The 16579-nt window shown below is 40.1% G+C and overlaps 2 pseudogenes; one reads left to right on the top strand and one right to left on the bottom strand.

The window, feature by feature from the left end:
* Positions 1–7846: 7846 nt before the first annotated feature.
* LOC118636987 lies at positions 7847–10818 on the bottom strand (annotated as a pseudogene).
* A 617-nt stretch (positions 10819–11435) lies between these two features.
* On the top strand, positions 11436–12523 carry LOC118636986 (annotated as a pseudogene).
* The last annotated feature ends 4056 nt before the right edge of the window (positions 12524–16579 follow it).

Here is a 16579-nt window from a genome sequence, read left to right as displayed (position 1 = left end):
CCAGGAGATGCCTTTTAAGAAACTGACTGTTCTACATTGCTAAAAGTAGTGATAAATAATTCTGTTTAACATTTGAGATAGAAGGACTTGAGCCAGTGTTTAGCTCAAACCTTTTGTTTTAAAGATGACACATGAGGGCATAAGAAGCAAAATTCCACATAAATATTTCAGAGTATTTTTATTTTATTTCATTTTTCTTATCCTCACCCGAGGATATTTTTCCATTTATCTTTAGATAGATTAGGAGGGAGGGAGAGAGGGAAAGAGAGAGACATCGATGTGAGAAAGACACATTGACTGGTTGCCTCCCCGACCAGGGCCGGGGATGAACGGCAACCAAGGTACATGCTCTTGGCCGGAATCGAACCCGGGTCTCATTGGTCTGCAGGCTGACACTCTAACCCCTGAGCCAAACCAGCCAGGATATAGTATTTTTATTTTAAAGAGTCATTATCTTTAACCATTGCCGTGGGTAGGTTATTGCAGTAGAGTATAGACAAGCCATTTCTGGCTTTCCAAGCGCATTTTGAATGAAGACAAGCTAGTGTCTGGCAAGGAAATAACCAGAAATCTGATTCTCAGCAACCTTCAAGTCATATGAATCTGAACACAGAAATAGGATCAAGATCATAAACTTAATTCTCCCACCCATGGGACAATGGGTTGTTGGAAAGTTGTAAAGAAAGCTGCTTCTTTGGGGTTTCAAAGCTTTTAGAAAAAGTGTAATGGAAAATCTCAGGCACTTTGCTTATTAACCTTGCTAAGATCCATTTCCTCTTCTGTCAAATGAGGCTGATGGTAGCAACCTTGCAGGATTTTTGTGATGATTAGAAATAATCTAAACTAAGTGGGTGCTCAATAAGTGTCAGGTGATTTTATCATTATTACCATTACATGTTTTTTTAAAAATTTTTATTCATTTATTTATTTATTTATTTTATCCTCACCCGAGGACATTTTTTGATATTTTGTTCAGATAGAGTGGGAGGGGGAGAGAGAGAGAGAAACATTGACGTGAAAGGGACACATCAACTGGTTGCCACCGACACGACCCAACCAGGGCCGGGGACAAACTGCAACCGAGGTACATGCCCTTAGCGGGAACCGAACCCGGGTCTCTCTGGACTGCAGGCCGACGCTCTAACCGCTGAGCCAGGGCTATCATTAAATTTTGTATTTAAGGCATTAATCTCATTACCAATATGAACTTATTCCCACCTAAGAGAACTGTTGTCCCATTGGTTTTCAAAACCGCATTGCGGTATCTGAAAGGCGATGGTGGGAGAAGTGGAGAGTCCTCAATCCATTAGCTTTGTGACGTTGTATTTCTCCTAAGATCACTTGCAGCAGAATAACGTGTTTGTTAAGAAACAGATTATTGGATCCTGCCACAGGTCTGTCGAGTCAATGTATATGGGGATGGAACCCTGTAAGCTGCATTTTAAAAAAATCCTCACCTGAGGATATTTTCCATTTATCTTCAGATAGAGTGGGAGGGAGAGAGCGAGAGACAGAGAAACATTGATGTGAGAGAGGTACATCATTGGTTGTCTCCTGCATGACCCTGACCAGGGCTGGGGATCGAATTGAAATTGAGGTATGTGCCCTTGACCAGAATCAAACCTGAGACTCTTTGGTCTGTGGGCTGATGCGCCAACTGCTGAGCCAAACTAACCAGGGCTAATCTGTGTTTTTAACAAGCCAACCAAATTGATCTTAACCAGAATTTAAAATTATTTATTTATTTATTTTTATCCTCACTGGAGGACATTTTTGCATTCATCATCAGACAGAGTGGGAAGGAGAGAGGGAGGAAGAGGGAGAGAGAAACATTGATGTGAGAGAGACACATTGACTGGCTGCCATCCACATGACCCCAGCTTGGGCCGGGGACAAACTGCAACCAAGGTATGTGCCCTTAGTAGGGACTGAACCCGGCCTCTCTGGTCTGCAGGCTGATGCTCTAACCACTGAGCAAAACTGGCCAGGGCGATCTTAACCAGAATTTTAAAAAAATGTTTTATTTGCATCCCCATCAAGAAAACCTTTTGCTTAATGTAATACTAATGTTTGTATGCTCATATTTATACATATATTCATAAATTATTTATAGGTCCCACTACACTAATATATTATGTATATCATAAAACAAAGTAGAAAACTTAAAAAGAGGAAATAAGAATTTTATGTAAATATTTAAATTTTTTGTTCCCTTATGCTATACCTGTGGGATTTATACTCCCTCTCTAACCTAGAGTCCAATGGCTAAACCAAAAGTCGTCACTATGGTTGTGATGATTATTTAATCACTTATTAAGCAAATATTTAGAGTTCCTTCCAAATGCCAGGCCTGGTCTGGGCTCCAAGTGCTCACTCTGAGTGACCATTTCCTTCAGTCATATTGAAGCACTAATAACATCACTACCTCATCCCGGGTAAACACTTTGTTATTTCCAGATTCCGTGCGTCAGAGGGCCCAGTTCATCTCCTCCAGGCAATAGAGCAGAGCTACGTCTAGTTCAAGGCTATGTTCAAGGTCACAAATACGAATACATAGAATGTATATTATATACAGAGTATTTAAGGTGGGAGGAAAGTCCAAGATAGTTTGGTAAATGGCCTTCACCGATGACACAGAGCAGCGTCTTTGGGAAGGTTGTGTTGGCATGGTGGATAGAACCCCGAACTTGGTTTTGAAAGATGTATGTGTGCACATGCTTCTTCCATTACTGGCTGTATGACTTCCAGTGAATAGTTTACTCACTGAGCTCCTGTTTGCTCCTTTGTCAAACAAGGATGATGACACCTTTTATGCCTAGCTAACACAATGGCTATCACAACGAAACTGCTCGTCTTTGATAACTATCCTGTTGAATTCCAGGCTCGATCAATCAGCTGGCAATCACTATGTATTTATTGAGGACTTGATGGATGTTCCAGAGTGTCACCAGGTAAGTAGAATTTCACTTTTCCTGATTTTACTACAACAAGCAAGTTCTCCTTCTCCTGAATTCAGTAACAGCTCCGCTTCCATTGGTCACCCTTTCACACCCTCGGGGATGACGAGAAGTGAATTCAAACCTGACGTTGCCACTTGGACATTTCATTTCCTTAAGCCTTCATTCCCTCATCTGTAAAATGAGATTTACCCCCAAATTGTTCTGACAATCAATGAGATAATTTATGTAAAATGCTTGGTACAATGGGAACATAGTAAAAATGAAATAAATGCTTGTTACTCAACTGAAATGGCAAATCTTTCACCATTTTGGTAAATGTGCAACCTGATACATCTGTTCAGAATTGGATCTCACTTGGTGATTCTTTAAAAAAGAAAAAGCAAGTAATTTGACTGTACATCTTTTATATGATTAACCCTGTAATAGTTATTGAGAATGAAGTTAAAAGATAAGTATCTTTTAACATTCAGTTAGAGAATGCATGATAACTAGCTTGACAGAATGGAACACTTTACTGTTTTAGACTGGTCTCAATTTAAGAACTACCCACAAAATGAAGACTTAATATTTACTAGACATAAAAATAAAAGGAAAACACATTGCCAGTGTAATCGGATGAGTTGCTAGTCTGTATGTACCACACCAAAGCTTTCGTCCCAACTTTTACATTATGATACAAATCTTATCCTAATATTTAATAACAATTGATTATTTTTTATTACACAAGCTAGTAACACAGTTTAAATCACCCACTTAGTGACTCATGATTGACATTTCCTTCTTCCTCACTTACACAAGGATGATTTGATTATATAGGCACATTTAGCTGATCATAATTTACCTTCACAAAAGGCCTACAGCTTAAACAATGCCCAAATTTTGTTTCTGAGTGAATTTACATGCTATTTTCTCTTCAGTGTTGTAAGTACAAGTCTAAAACAGGGGCTCCCCTCTTACTGCCTGAGTTTGAAGCTGATCTTCTGTGTTTTAATTTCTCTCGGTGTCTTATTCCGCTTCCCTGCCATTGTAGACTCCAGATCACAACTATGATCTGTTCACGGTTTATTTCTCCCCAACTCAGCGTCTTTCTATTTCTCTGACACTTGATTTAATTTTTTTTGTTCAGATGTATAAAAGTGTGGTAAAATCAGATTAATCTGAAACATTGTGTTCAACCCTTTTCCTGGAACAAGCCTTGATGTATGAGGAAACTGGTATTTCCAGATTCTCACCAGTGAAGTGTGACAAGTTATGGATGTGCTATTGGAACTGGCTGTACTCATCTCATTATATCTTTAGTATTGTGACTCTTGGAAATTGGGTATAAAATTATCTCCAACTTTAGTGACTATTTACATAGAAAAATTACGTGTATTTCTCTTTTTTCACTGCAATGTGACTTAAAGTATAACTTACTGAATTAATAACACCAAATCCAGGATTTATATATATTCTAAAAGGATTTTTAAAAACCTCAAATATTGATTAATAAATTAGATACTGAAGGCCCAAAACTCGTCATTGAACTTTAGTTGAGGAGAACCATTCTGAATGATAATTCTTTATCCTGGGAACTGTAACTATTGTATAGTAATAGTATATTTTATACTATTGAAACAGAAGATGCTATTTAGCAAAAATAAAAATAAAAAATTTAGCAAAAAAGGCAAAAATACGTGTATGAGTGTAGCATCAGAATAATAAGAGGCTCCTAGAATTATATGAGTTTATAGAGAAAAATGGTACAGTGGAGATTTGGACATATCAGATGAACACTGCCTAGAAGTTGCAATTTTAGGCTATATACTTGTGAACAAAGAAATAATCCCCCAACCGAGTGTGTTTTATTCTGTGTTAAGGACCAGTGTGAAGTGGGAGGAATCTTAGGTTTCTAGAAATGTAGATTGTATCACTTCCTTATTTCCTTGGTCTTTGTACTTAGGTTTCTACTCCACCACTCTGCCGAAATTGCTGTTAGGGAAGTCCCAGTGGGTTACAATTTGCCAAGCTTCCTTCTTCAAGGAATATGACATTTGACACGATTGTCTGCTTGCTCCTGGAAACTGTTTTTTTTTTTTTAGCTTCCTGGTGTTGCCATCGAGAGTTTTCTGCTGCTCTTCCCCTTCCTGCGCCCACGGGTTAAGTATTGAGATCCAGGGTTCCACATATGGTCCCCTTCTCTTACCCTCGTTGCTACCCCAGAATCCTCAAAAACGCTTCCGGCAGTCACCAAGTGATCAGAGTTTGCACATGAGAGGAAACTTTGTTTCCACTCCTGTTTTACACACCCATCTGGGAAGAACTCATCTGTAGTGGTGACTTTAAATTCCCCAAACCCTGGAGCTTAGCTATCTGTCGCCAGCACCTTGCACAGTGCCTGGAGAACATGGTTTGGCTTGGATAAATATTGAAGAATAAATGCTAAAATGTTTGATTAGCTTACAGTATCTAAGCACATTCTGACATGTTTTGGGTTCTTAAATGCAATTAAAATGGAAATGTAGTCATCACAGAGGATGTACAAAATAGTGACAAGATTACAATGAGGTAAGTACATTTTGAGAAATTTTATTTCTGAACAAAAGTTCTTTCTATACCAGACTCTGTAACTATTTTCAAATGAGTAAATTTAATGTCTGTTCAATAATAATAATAATAATAATAAACAACATCCAAGGGAGCTGTGGAAGCTTCTATTAGGGCTTTGAGGAGTCTGTCACAGGCTTATCCAGTGGGGTCTTTTCCTCAAAGTTGTAAATTCTGATCCAATGGCCAGTGAGAGTAAAATGTACTTTCTGTTTATTCCTAGCCAAGGTTAAAGCAGTAACATATCACTTTGCACTCCACTTTGTAACCTTCTGGACGAATTACAAATCTTCAATAATCAGGGTTACAGCCTGATATATTTTTCTGAAAAATAATAAAGTAGATAAGTCTCTAAAATGTTGACAACTAAGATACTTGCAATAAAACATGTTTACGGAAGTAGAACGCAGTGAAACTGACTTTGCTCCTTCCTCATTGTCTCGTTTCTAGATTGACCTATAAAGGATTATTGTATAATTTTCCTCTGCGGTCATATTGCCTAAACTGTATTTGTATTCCACATTTACCATAGTTTCTGTACAGTCACGTGTCACTTAATGACAGAGAGACATTCTAAGAACTGTGTCGTCAGGTGATGTTCCAGCATCACCGAGTGCGCTTGCGCAAGCCTAGATGGGATAGCCTACGGCACACCTAGGTTACGTGGTCTGGCCTGTTGCTCAACTGCAAACCTGTACAGCGTGTTACTGTACTGAATCCTGTGGGCATCTAATCATAGGTCCAGTAAAATATGGAAGAAAAGATACAAAATTATAGACCTGTACAGGGCACTTACCATGAATGGAGCTTCCAGAAGTTGCTCTGGGGGAGTCAGTGAGCGAGTGGTGAGTGAAGGGGAAGACCTAGGGCATTTCTGTTCGCTGCTGTGAACTTTATGAACACTGTACATTTAGGCTACACTAAATTTATTTAAAAAAATAGAATCGGCCCTGGCCGGTTTGGCTCAGTGATTAGAGCATTGGCCTGTGGTCCAGAGAGACCCAGGTTTGGTTCCCACTAAGGGCATGTACCTTGGTTGCAGTTTGTCCCCGGCCCTGGTTGGGTCGTGTGGGTGGCAGCCACTCGATGTGTCCCTTTCACATCGATGTTTCTCTCTCTCTCTCTCTTCCTCTCTCTACCTCCCACTCTATCTGAACAACAACAACAACAACAACAAAATAGGATCGTGTTATGCTATGACATCACTTGGCAACAGGAATCTTTCAGCTCCCTTATCTTCTTATGGGACCACCACTGTATATGCAGTCTGTTGTGGGCCCACGCGTCATAATGCGGCGCGCGACTGCATTCTTATAAAAGCACAATAGTACCTGACATGCAGCGCTAAGTAAACGGTAGCTGTTCTTGTATACTATCAAAGCTGCTTGGTTTAAGCTGATGGTAAAAAGAATACATTTTTTGAGGCAGTTGACAGGGGCCTGGTTGGGGGCGGGCCAGAGTGTAGCCCACCCACTCACACTGCATTACACGCGTGCACATTTGCCTTCAGGGTGTAACTGGAAAGCAGCAGCACAGAGGTGGGGTAGAGTTGCTCAGGACTGGAGGGCTAGCTTGTTTGTAATGCGTTCATTCTTTGGGGCAGGTATTGGCAACCTTCTTCTGTAAAGGACCCCTTGGTAAATATTTGGGACTTTGTGGGCTGTATGGTTTCTGTTGCAGCTACTCAACACTGCTATTGCAGTGCAGAGCAACCACAGATCACACACAAACAAATGGATGTGACGGTGTTTCAGGAAAGCTTTATTCAAATAGGTGATGCCCTGGATTTGTCCCTAGGGGTCAGAGTTTACAGACCACTTACTCCAGTGGTGTGGTTTTGGTGCTCAGTTTTCTTAACTCTACAAATTCTTTTTTCATTGTATTATTTTATCCTCTGTGTGTGTGTTTGCCATTGCCATGCCATTCGTTTTTATCTAGCTCACTTTTAACGTGCACAGAACTTCAGTTTGCTCTGATGCAGGTACATTCTTCCGGATGTTTTCTACCTTATCCGCGATTCGGTTCTCTTCCAGGCTGTGGGCTGCTTATTGTGATTGGTGCTACATGCCATTTTTATTGCAAGATCTGAGCTCTGTTCTCTCCTCTGAGATTCTGTTAAATAGTCTATACCGGAGGTCAATCGAAGTGGTTAGGAGTGTATTTTATTCTTATACAGATTCTCTCAGGCTTTAGTTCATTTTTTCTATTCTTTTTTTGTTCTTTCCCAAATCAATATGAGGCTTCAACTGCCTCTTTAAAATACCGCAAGTAAGTGTGAAAATCATCCAGCATCTTGGTGTTTCTATAGCTGCACAACTTAGATCTTATTCATCAGCCTACTGAAAGGTTCCTTTTCAGAAACTTAGATACCATCCAAAGATTTTCTGATATCCTTGTTTTTAACTGTTGTGGCTTGCTGAATCAAAGCAGCTGAATTTGATACAAGTTCAGTGTCATTTCCTTCAAGAATCAACTCATCTTTCTGGGCTTGAGATACTGAACAAGCAACATCTGACCTCATCTGAACTCTACGGATGTATTTTTCGCCCAAGAAATTTCTGATTTCAACAAGGGAACCATTCTCCTGAATAACGACGTTGATGGGGAAGTGAGCGTACACAGACCTCATCTTGTAACGGAAGCCCAGTGTAATACCCTTGATCATGTTCTGCACATGACTGCAGATAGTGCGAACGGTGGCCAGTCCCTTTCTATTTCCCCACCATTTGTCAACCCGGAGCCTCTTCTTTTTCTTTCCAAGGAGACCGAGTTCTACATTGATGTGGTTGAAGTCCCTCCGCAGGGTGCCTCTGGGGCCTTTCACAATAACTGCGTCCTTTCAGAGTGATGTCGACATTTTCTGAGATGTCGACAGTCGGATTGCTGAGAATGTTCTTCATCCTCACAGTAGGTGCGGCTAAGAGCCAATTTTTCTATTCTTAATGGAGTCCTGAAAAATGGCAAAGTCTGGAGTGTTACTCATCCTGACATTGCCTCGGCACTCCATCATTTCACTTATCTCCAAATTTGGTAGAGGGGGGAGTCAGCAATAATTTTATGGACTTGTTGGACTCAAAATGTTAATTTCATATTGTTTCTGGTAGGAGGGAATAGGATTAGTAGGCTCTCTCAATCACCCCCCTCCCCCTTTTAGATGTCTCTTTTTAAAGTTTATGGCATAAGCTTAGACTTTTTCCTTGTTTGGTAACTAAGAGCCTTTATTATTCTTGCCTTTCACATTGCTTATTACCTACTTTGTCTATTTGAGAGAAGTAAAGTATGGTGGTTAAAGACACACGCTCTGGAGCTCCCATGAGATGGAGTAGGTAAATGCTGTGCTCATCCCCTCCCATGACCACATCAAAATTTCAACCAAGGGAACAGCCACCCTTGAGACCACCTGAAGACTAGCTCAACAGAACTCTTGTAACTAAGGATATAAGGAAGAAACCACATACAAATCCAGGAAGCAGAGTTCCAAACAAGATGAACCCAGAGATGCCCAAACCAAAACATAATTAAAATGCCAAAGATTAAAGACAAAAAGGGAATCTTAAAAGCAGAAAGAAGAAAGCTGTTAGTTATGTACAAGGGAGCTTCCATAAGACTGTCAGTTGATTTCTCAACAGAAATATTTCAGGCCACAAGGGACTGGCATAATATATTTCAAGGGATGAAAAGCAAGGGCCTACAATCAGGATTACCCAACAAAGCTATCATTTAGAGTGGAAAAAAAGATAAAAAGCTTCCCAAACAAGAAGAAGCTAAAGAAGTTCATCACCACCAAAACAGTATTACAAGAAATCTTAAAGGGACTTATTTAAGAAGAAGAAATTAAAAGATATGAATAATAATATGTCAATAACTATATACCTATCAATAACTTTAGATGTAAATGGATTAAATGCTCCAATCAAAAGACACAGGGCAGCTAAATGGATAAGGAAACAAGACCCAAGTGTCCACTGATAGATGGTTGGATAAAGAAGGTGAGGTCCATGTATACAATGGGATATTACTTGGCCCTAAAAAAGAAGGAAATATTACTATTTGTGATAACATGGGTAGACCTAAAGCAGTGGGTCGCGACCCTTTTGGGAGTCAAACGACCCTTTCACAGGGGTCGCCTAAGACCATCGGAAAACACATATTTCCAATGGCAATTCATAACAGTAGCAAAATTACAGTTATGAAGTAGCAACAAAAATAATTTTATGGTTGAGGGTCACCACAACATGAGGAACTGTATTAAAGGGTCGCGGCATTAGGAAGGTTGAGAACCACTGATCTAGAGGGTATTATGCTAAGTGAAATAAGTCAGACAGAGAAAGACAAATGTCATCTGATTTCAATTTCGTGTGGAAACTAAAAAAGAAAATAAACAAACAAAACAAATAAACTCACAGGTAGAAAAAATAAACTGTTGATTGCCAGGTGGTGGTGGTGGTGGGGGTTGGTGGCTACATGGAAAAGGTGAAGGGATTAAGAAGTACAAATTTGTAGTTACAAAATAGCATGGGAATGTGAAGTACAGCATAGGGAATATAGTCAATAATGTTGTTCTAACTGTGTATGGTATCAGGTGTGTACTAGACTTATGTGGGCACATCACTTTGTAAGTGATATAAATGTTTAACCACTATGCTGTACACTTGAAACTAATATAATGTTGGATGTCAACTGTCATAGAAAAAGAAAGAGACTCAAGCTCTGGATTTAGGCTATTTAGGACCAAATCTCAGGTCTACCAATTACTAGCAATGATCTGTGCTTCAGTTTTCACACCTGTAAAATGGGGATAATAATCATATTGTTTTTCATAAAGATATATTATTAAATGAATTAATATATGTAAATACCTTAGAATAATGGCTGGAACATATTAAGCACTATTTACATTTTAACATTATTATATATTTTTGGTTTTGTTTTCTCAAATATTGGGATAGGTGATTTTGCTCTTTGGTTCACTCTGCCGTTTTGACTTTCTGCTATACTATTTCTGAAGCTCTGAGGTCATTCTTTATTAGCAATTAAGCATAAAAAGCTGCTAACAAACTGTACCACAGTCACTTACGGGCAGTAGAAGCAGCAGAAGGAAAAAGGGGCATATAATATCTCTAATAGAGAAGTACATGTAAAGGGTTAGCCTTATCGCTCTGTTTATAAATGAAATTGATTCATTTTCAGCCACATGCAGGCTTGATTTATTCTGCTGGCCTGGTTCGCACATGACTTGACTCACTTCGGAGTTAAACACTTTCCGCTTCATTTTGTCTGTTCACCTTACATCAGCCTCTTAAAATCCCCTCTCCTAACGTTGTCTTTTGGCTACAAATGCCTTTTCTCATCTCTTGCTACCTGGAATGATGTTGGCTCTGCTTTCTGTTGTTGTTGTTGTTTTTTATCCTCACCCGAGGACATTTTCCCATTTTTTGTTCAGATAGAGTGGGAGGAAGGGGGAGAGAGAGAGAGAAACATCGACAAAAGGGACACATCGAGTGGCTGCCACCCGCACGACCAACCAGGGCCGGGGACAAACTGCAACTGAGGTACATGCCCATAGCGGGAACCGAACCTGGGTCTCTCTGGACCGCAGGCCGACGCTCTAACCGCTGAGCCAAACTGGCCAGGGCTGCTTTCTCTTGTTTTTCATGTAAAGGAAGCCTTTGTGTTCCTGGCTGTAAATGGCAGGGAGATTGGTTATTACGTGCTTCTCTTTTCCCCGTAGTTTTAGGTACAGACTTGGTCCTTCATTTAATTTGACTGTGGAGTTTAGGGTGAAAGATATGATCAAAATCAGGGACACGGGCTTCTTAGAAATTCCTTGACATAAAAATTAATGGAATTTTTTCAACAGGTTTCACTGGGAGTGTGGGATTTTTGGAGATGTCTGATTTAGCATGGATTCTTTACAATTCCTATTCCCACGACCTCTTAGAGTGTGAGTTTTTTAAATATCGGAGTGAAATTGTAGCAAAATTTAAATAAGCAATTCTATTTCAATAAAAGCAGCATTACTAGATGGAATGCACAGTTATTATTATTATTATTATTTGAAATAAGCAATTCTATTTCAATAAAAGCAGCATTGCTAGATGGAATGCACAGTTGTTGTTATTATTATTATTATCATTATTATTTTGGCAAAATGAAGGCCAACTAGAAATCCATTTTATCTCAGTCTTTGACGAAACTGTTTCTCTGCCCAGAGAACACAAGCAGACTGCTGCACGCCAGCTGCTTTTCCAAAGCCCGCCCACAGGGCTGGTCCACCTCAGGCCAGTGTCCTGGTCCAAGCCACCAGGGAGGGGGATGTCTCCTGGCTGCCCAGAGCCGCCCACTACCAGCTGGCTAGCCCTCTGCAGGGTGCCTGTGTCTATAACAACTGCGGCTGTGAAGGAAATATTTGGAAACTCTGTGAATACATCAAAAACCATAACCTCTATCCTTTAGAAAAATGCCACCCAGTCTTCATATCTAAGAGGAAGATGATACCTACCTAGAAACAGCAGGCAAGACCTGGAGATGGACTGTGATCTGGGATTGCCTGTTGTCTTGCTTCATGTTCTAAGTGGAGGACAGAGCTTCATTCATGATCCTGACACTGCCCTGCCACTTCCCCGCCCCTTTGACATTTACGTGGAAAATGCCTTTAAGTCGGACGAAGACATCCGTCCACAGTGTAGAAGAAAATTCCGAGTTGTCCATGCATTCTCATTTGAGGAACTCTGGCCCTGACTAATCTCACATGAACGATTCCGTGGGAGCTGCAGAGAGCTGCCTCCATCACGTCCCTGCATTGAAACTGGAGATTCCAGAATGAACCTGAATGAGCTCATCAGTCTGGATCCTGAGGCAGGGTGGGGGGCTGTCTACTTGCTGCCTGAATTTGCACATAGTTTTGGCAGTCAAAACTACTGAACTTGACACCTGGAGGTAGAACCACGGAGAAATTCCAGGACTGGAACAGTAAACTTTACGGTACATTTGGTTTGGAATTATGTTTTCCTCTTTTAATTAAATTCAGTTGAAGCATGAGTAAACAAAAAGCAAATACAACCTCCTTCTCTTTTTTTGGTATGTCTGGTTGAAAATTGATGTAGTGTTTATTTGCCCAGATACTCCTATGGCCCATTTGTTACAATGCAACGACTTATAGCAGTAATTGCTTTTGTTGTGATAGATGTGTGGACCTGGTGTTTGTTCTGGATATTTCGTTTCTCTGCAGCGACACTGTGAGCTCCTGGAGGCAGGGCGGTGGCTCTCTGATACCCTTGACGGGGCTGTGAGATGCTTGCTAGTGATGGTGTCGCTGCCTGAAGAGGACTGATCTCTTGCGCTGACTCAGCAAAAAGTATTAGTCCGTGCGGACTATTAAGTTCTTTAACAAGATCGCAGCCCTCGCAGGCTTGAGTGTTGTTTGGCCTATTTGAATATGTTTTTGATAAAATCTATTTCATTGATTTTTTAGAGAGAGAGGAAGGGAGAGAGAGAAACACTGATGTGAGAGAGAAACATGGATCGGCTGCCTCCTGCACACTGCCCACTCGGGATCGAGCCCGCAACCCAGGCCTGTGCCCTGACCGGCAACTGAACCGGGACCTCGCCGTCCATGGGACGACGCTCAGTCCACTCAGCCACACTGGCCAGCTGAATATGGTTTTTAAATAAAATTAATTTAAAGTTAAAAGATAGATATTTCTTGCCCTGACTGGTTTGGCTCAGCAGTTAGAGTGTAGGTCTGCAGACCAAAGAGCTGTGGGTTCGATTCCAGTCAAGGGCATGTACCTTGGTTGCAATTCTCTCTCACATCGATGTTTCTCTCTCTCCCTCTCTCTCTCCCTCCCTCCCTCCCACTCTTTCCGATGATAAATAGAAAAATATCATCAGATGAGGATTAAAAGAAAAAGATATTTCTCAAAACTGAACATCCACTCTCCCACTTAATATTGAACATGAGCAGATTAGCTTGACACATTGCTGACCCTAGGACTTAACCTGTAAGTCAAAGTATACCTTTGATTACAGTTTGTTTTTGTTTGCTCCCCAAAATAGACTTTTCCATGAAAGAAAATTTGTTTCTTGAGTTTTGATTAATTAAGGGTTTGATATTTTTCTCTTACACTTGTTTATGTGCTACCGCAGAATGAGGTGTGACCGTAATATTTGGTCACTCTGAGTCACTGTGGTGCATGAGGTCAGTTACATAAGTCAAGGTCTACTATTTCCCAGTTTCTGTGTCGCTGGTCTTCATGAGCTCCAAATGATGAAGGAAATCCTGTAGTTATGTCTACTTCTACCATATTCGTATGAATATAACAGAAGTGGAAAGAGGGGTGGCCTACTTCTTTAAACAAATAGGCAGCATTTCAGGTGTTCAGAATAATTCTATAAATAATATAATGGACACCCAGGTTATTATAGTCCAGATTGAACACAGGCTTTGAGTAATTCAAAATCCTTAAGAAAATTTTACTGTGAAACGTTAAGGTGCCTCCCTCCCCTTGATACTCTTTTTGATACTCCTCCCTTTTCTCTCTCCTTAAATGGTCATTGTTCTGAAGATGGTGTATGCATCACTCCTCTATTTCTGTGTTGTTGTTTTTTTATCACCCCGAAGACTTGGTGACTTAAAACAACAACCATTTATTATTGGTTAAGAGTGTCCAGGTCCACCGGGTGGTTCCACCGAGGAGGTAGGCAGGGCTGATCTCAGCTGGATTTGTTCATGTGTCTTTGGTCAGTTGCAGGTCAGCTGGATGCCGGCTTGTCTTAGTATGGGCTGAATCGTGTGTCTGGTGGCTAGCTGACTGTAGGATGGGGTGGTGGGGTTGACTGGGCCATGGGTTGTTCATCACTCAACAGCCTAGCCCAGGCTTATTTACAAGGGAGTAGCAGGTTCTAAGAGGGAGAGTAGAACAGAAGTGTGTGGGGCCTCTGGCAAAATATTGCTTCCACTGCATTCTGTTGGTGAGAATGAGTGTCACAAAGACACCAGATTGAAGGTATGGGAAGACGAATTTTGCTTCTTGGTAGAAGAGACGGTAAAGCCATATTGTAAGAGAAAATGGATTTCTAGGAGGGAATGGAAAACTGTGGCCATTTCTGCCATCTACTGCAAAACATATGTAGTTTTTCCATGTATACGTCTTATAGTTTTAGCAGATATGCTTATACTTATAAATAATATTTTGTATTATTATAATAATTAGCATAATTAATATTCTAATCAGTATATGGCTTTGTCCATTGTTTTTGTTTTAATTCACAAGTATATTTTTAGAATTTACTGTTATGATGAATTTAATAATATATAATGCATATACTACCATTACTTACTATGCATTCTACTATTGTTGGACATTTAAATTATTTCTCATTTTTTACAATCAGAAGCAAAGCTGCAATAAAAATGCTTATACACAATTTTATGTGCATATATCAGAATTTCTCTAGGTATATTTCTAAAAATGGACCTAGTAGCTTGTGCAACACATACATTTTCAGCTTTATTGGATATTGTCAAATTGTCCTCAAAGTAGTTAGACCAAGTGCACATACCCAGTCAAAGCATGTAACAGCTTCATTTCCCCTTCATCCTTATGAATCACACTTTGTATTATCAGAGTTATTTTTAGTTTTCATGGAGCCAGTTGGAGAGTATCATCATTTTAATTGCATATTCATTTAGTAAAGCTGAATATATTTCATATGTATATACTGGACAGATAAATTTTCTCTTTTGGAAATTGACTACTCATATCTTTCAACATTTAGATTTTATTTTAAACATTAAAAGTGTTTCCATTAAATTGTCTTTTAAAAATTAGTGGCAGTTAAAAACAGATATAAATACTGTAAACCAGTCCTTTTTTCAATTATATATATCATCTTTTAACTTGGTTTATTGTGTCTTCTGTTATACAGATCTTTTTTAATATTAATGTAGTCAATATTTCAGTATTTTTTTATGGTTGTATATATTTTTCGTCTTGTTTATGAAAACTTTCCCTACCAAGACGTCATAAATACATTTTCTTCTAAGATTTGAAAGGATTTTTTTATTTGCTTGTTTAGTTCCTTAATCACTCCAGAATCTACTTTGTTCTAATTTCCAAATAGAAAGCCAATTGTTCTGCCACAACTTATTAAATAACCCCTTGTCTCTCAGTGATGTGTGACACTAACATGTGTCATATCCCAGGCTTCTGTGGCGACATGCATTTATTTCTGGGCCCGTGTTCTCCTCGGTTTGTCCTGTCTCTCCCTCTCTGTCCCGCTGCTATCCTCTTTTAATGACTGCAGCTTTATAATGAATTTTCTGTCTGGTAGGGGTAACGTCCCTTTTCATTCTTTTTCAAAATTATCATGGTTCTTTTTTGCCCTTTGCTTTTTCTTATTCAATTTAGGAGCAGCTTTGTCAAGTTAAAGGGTGAAAAATTCTGTGCAAGGAGAAAAAGTAGAACAAGGCATGGGGGATGGAGAACGCAGGGGAACACGAGTGGTGTAAAATGGGGTGATGAAGGTAGACCTCATTAAGACATAAGATTTGAGGGAAGACTCTCAGAGATAGAGGAATTACCCAAACGGTCTTCTGGGAAGTATTCTGTAGGCAGAAGGGACAGTCGGTGCCAAGGTTCTGAGCCAGACGTGTCTGAGGAAGAGCAGAGAGGCCAGTGGGAAGGAATGGAGTATGCGAGGGGACAGTTGAGGTTAGAGTGACAGAGAGCAGTGGCTCACTGGTTCCCATTACCACTGGCTTTTGCTCTGTGTGAGATGGAAAGTCATTGCAGGGCCCAGACAGTGTGGCTCAGTGGTTGAGTGTTGACCCATGAACCAATAGGACACTGGTTCGATTCCCACTCAGGACACATGCCCAGGTTGTGGGCCCAATCCCCGGTGGGGGGCATGCAGGAGGCAGCCAGTCGATGTTCTCTCTCATCAATGTTTCTCTCTCTCTCCCTCTCCCTTCCTCTCTCTCTAAAATCAATAAAGAAAAGAAAGTCATTGCAGGGCCTTAAGTCGAGTTA

Source organism: Molossus molossus, unplaced genomic scaffold (genome assembly GCF_014108415.1).
Source record: "Molossus molossus isolate mMolMol1 unplaced genomic scaffold, mMolMol1.p scaffold_m16_p_20, whole genome shotgun sequence".
In the NCBI taxonomy this organism is placed as follows: Eukaryota; Metazoa; Chordata; class Mammalia; order Chiroptera; family Molossidae; genus Molossus; species Molossus molossus.
This window is presented reverse-complemented; position numbering and strand designations above follow the sequence as displayed.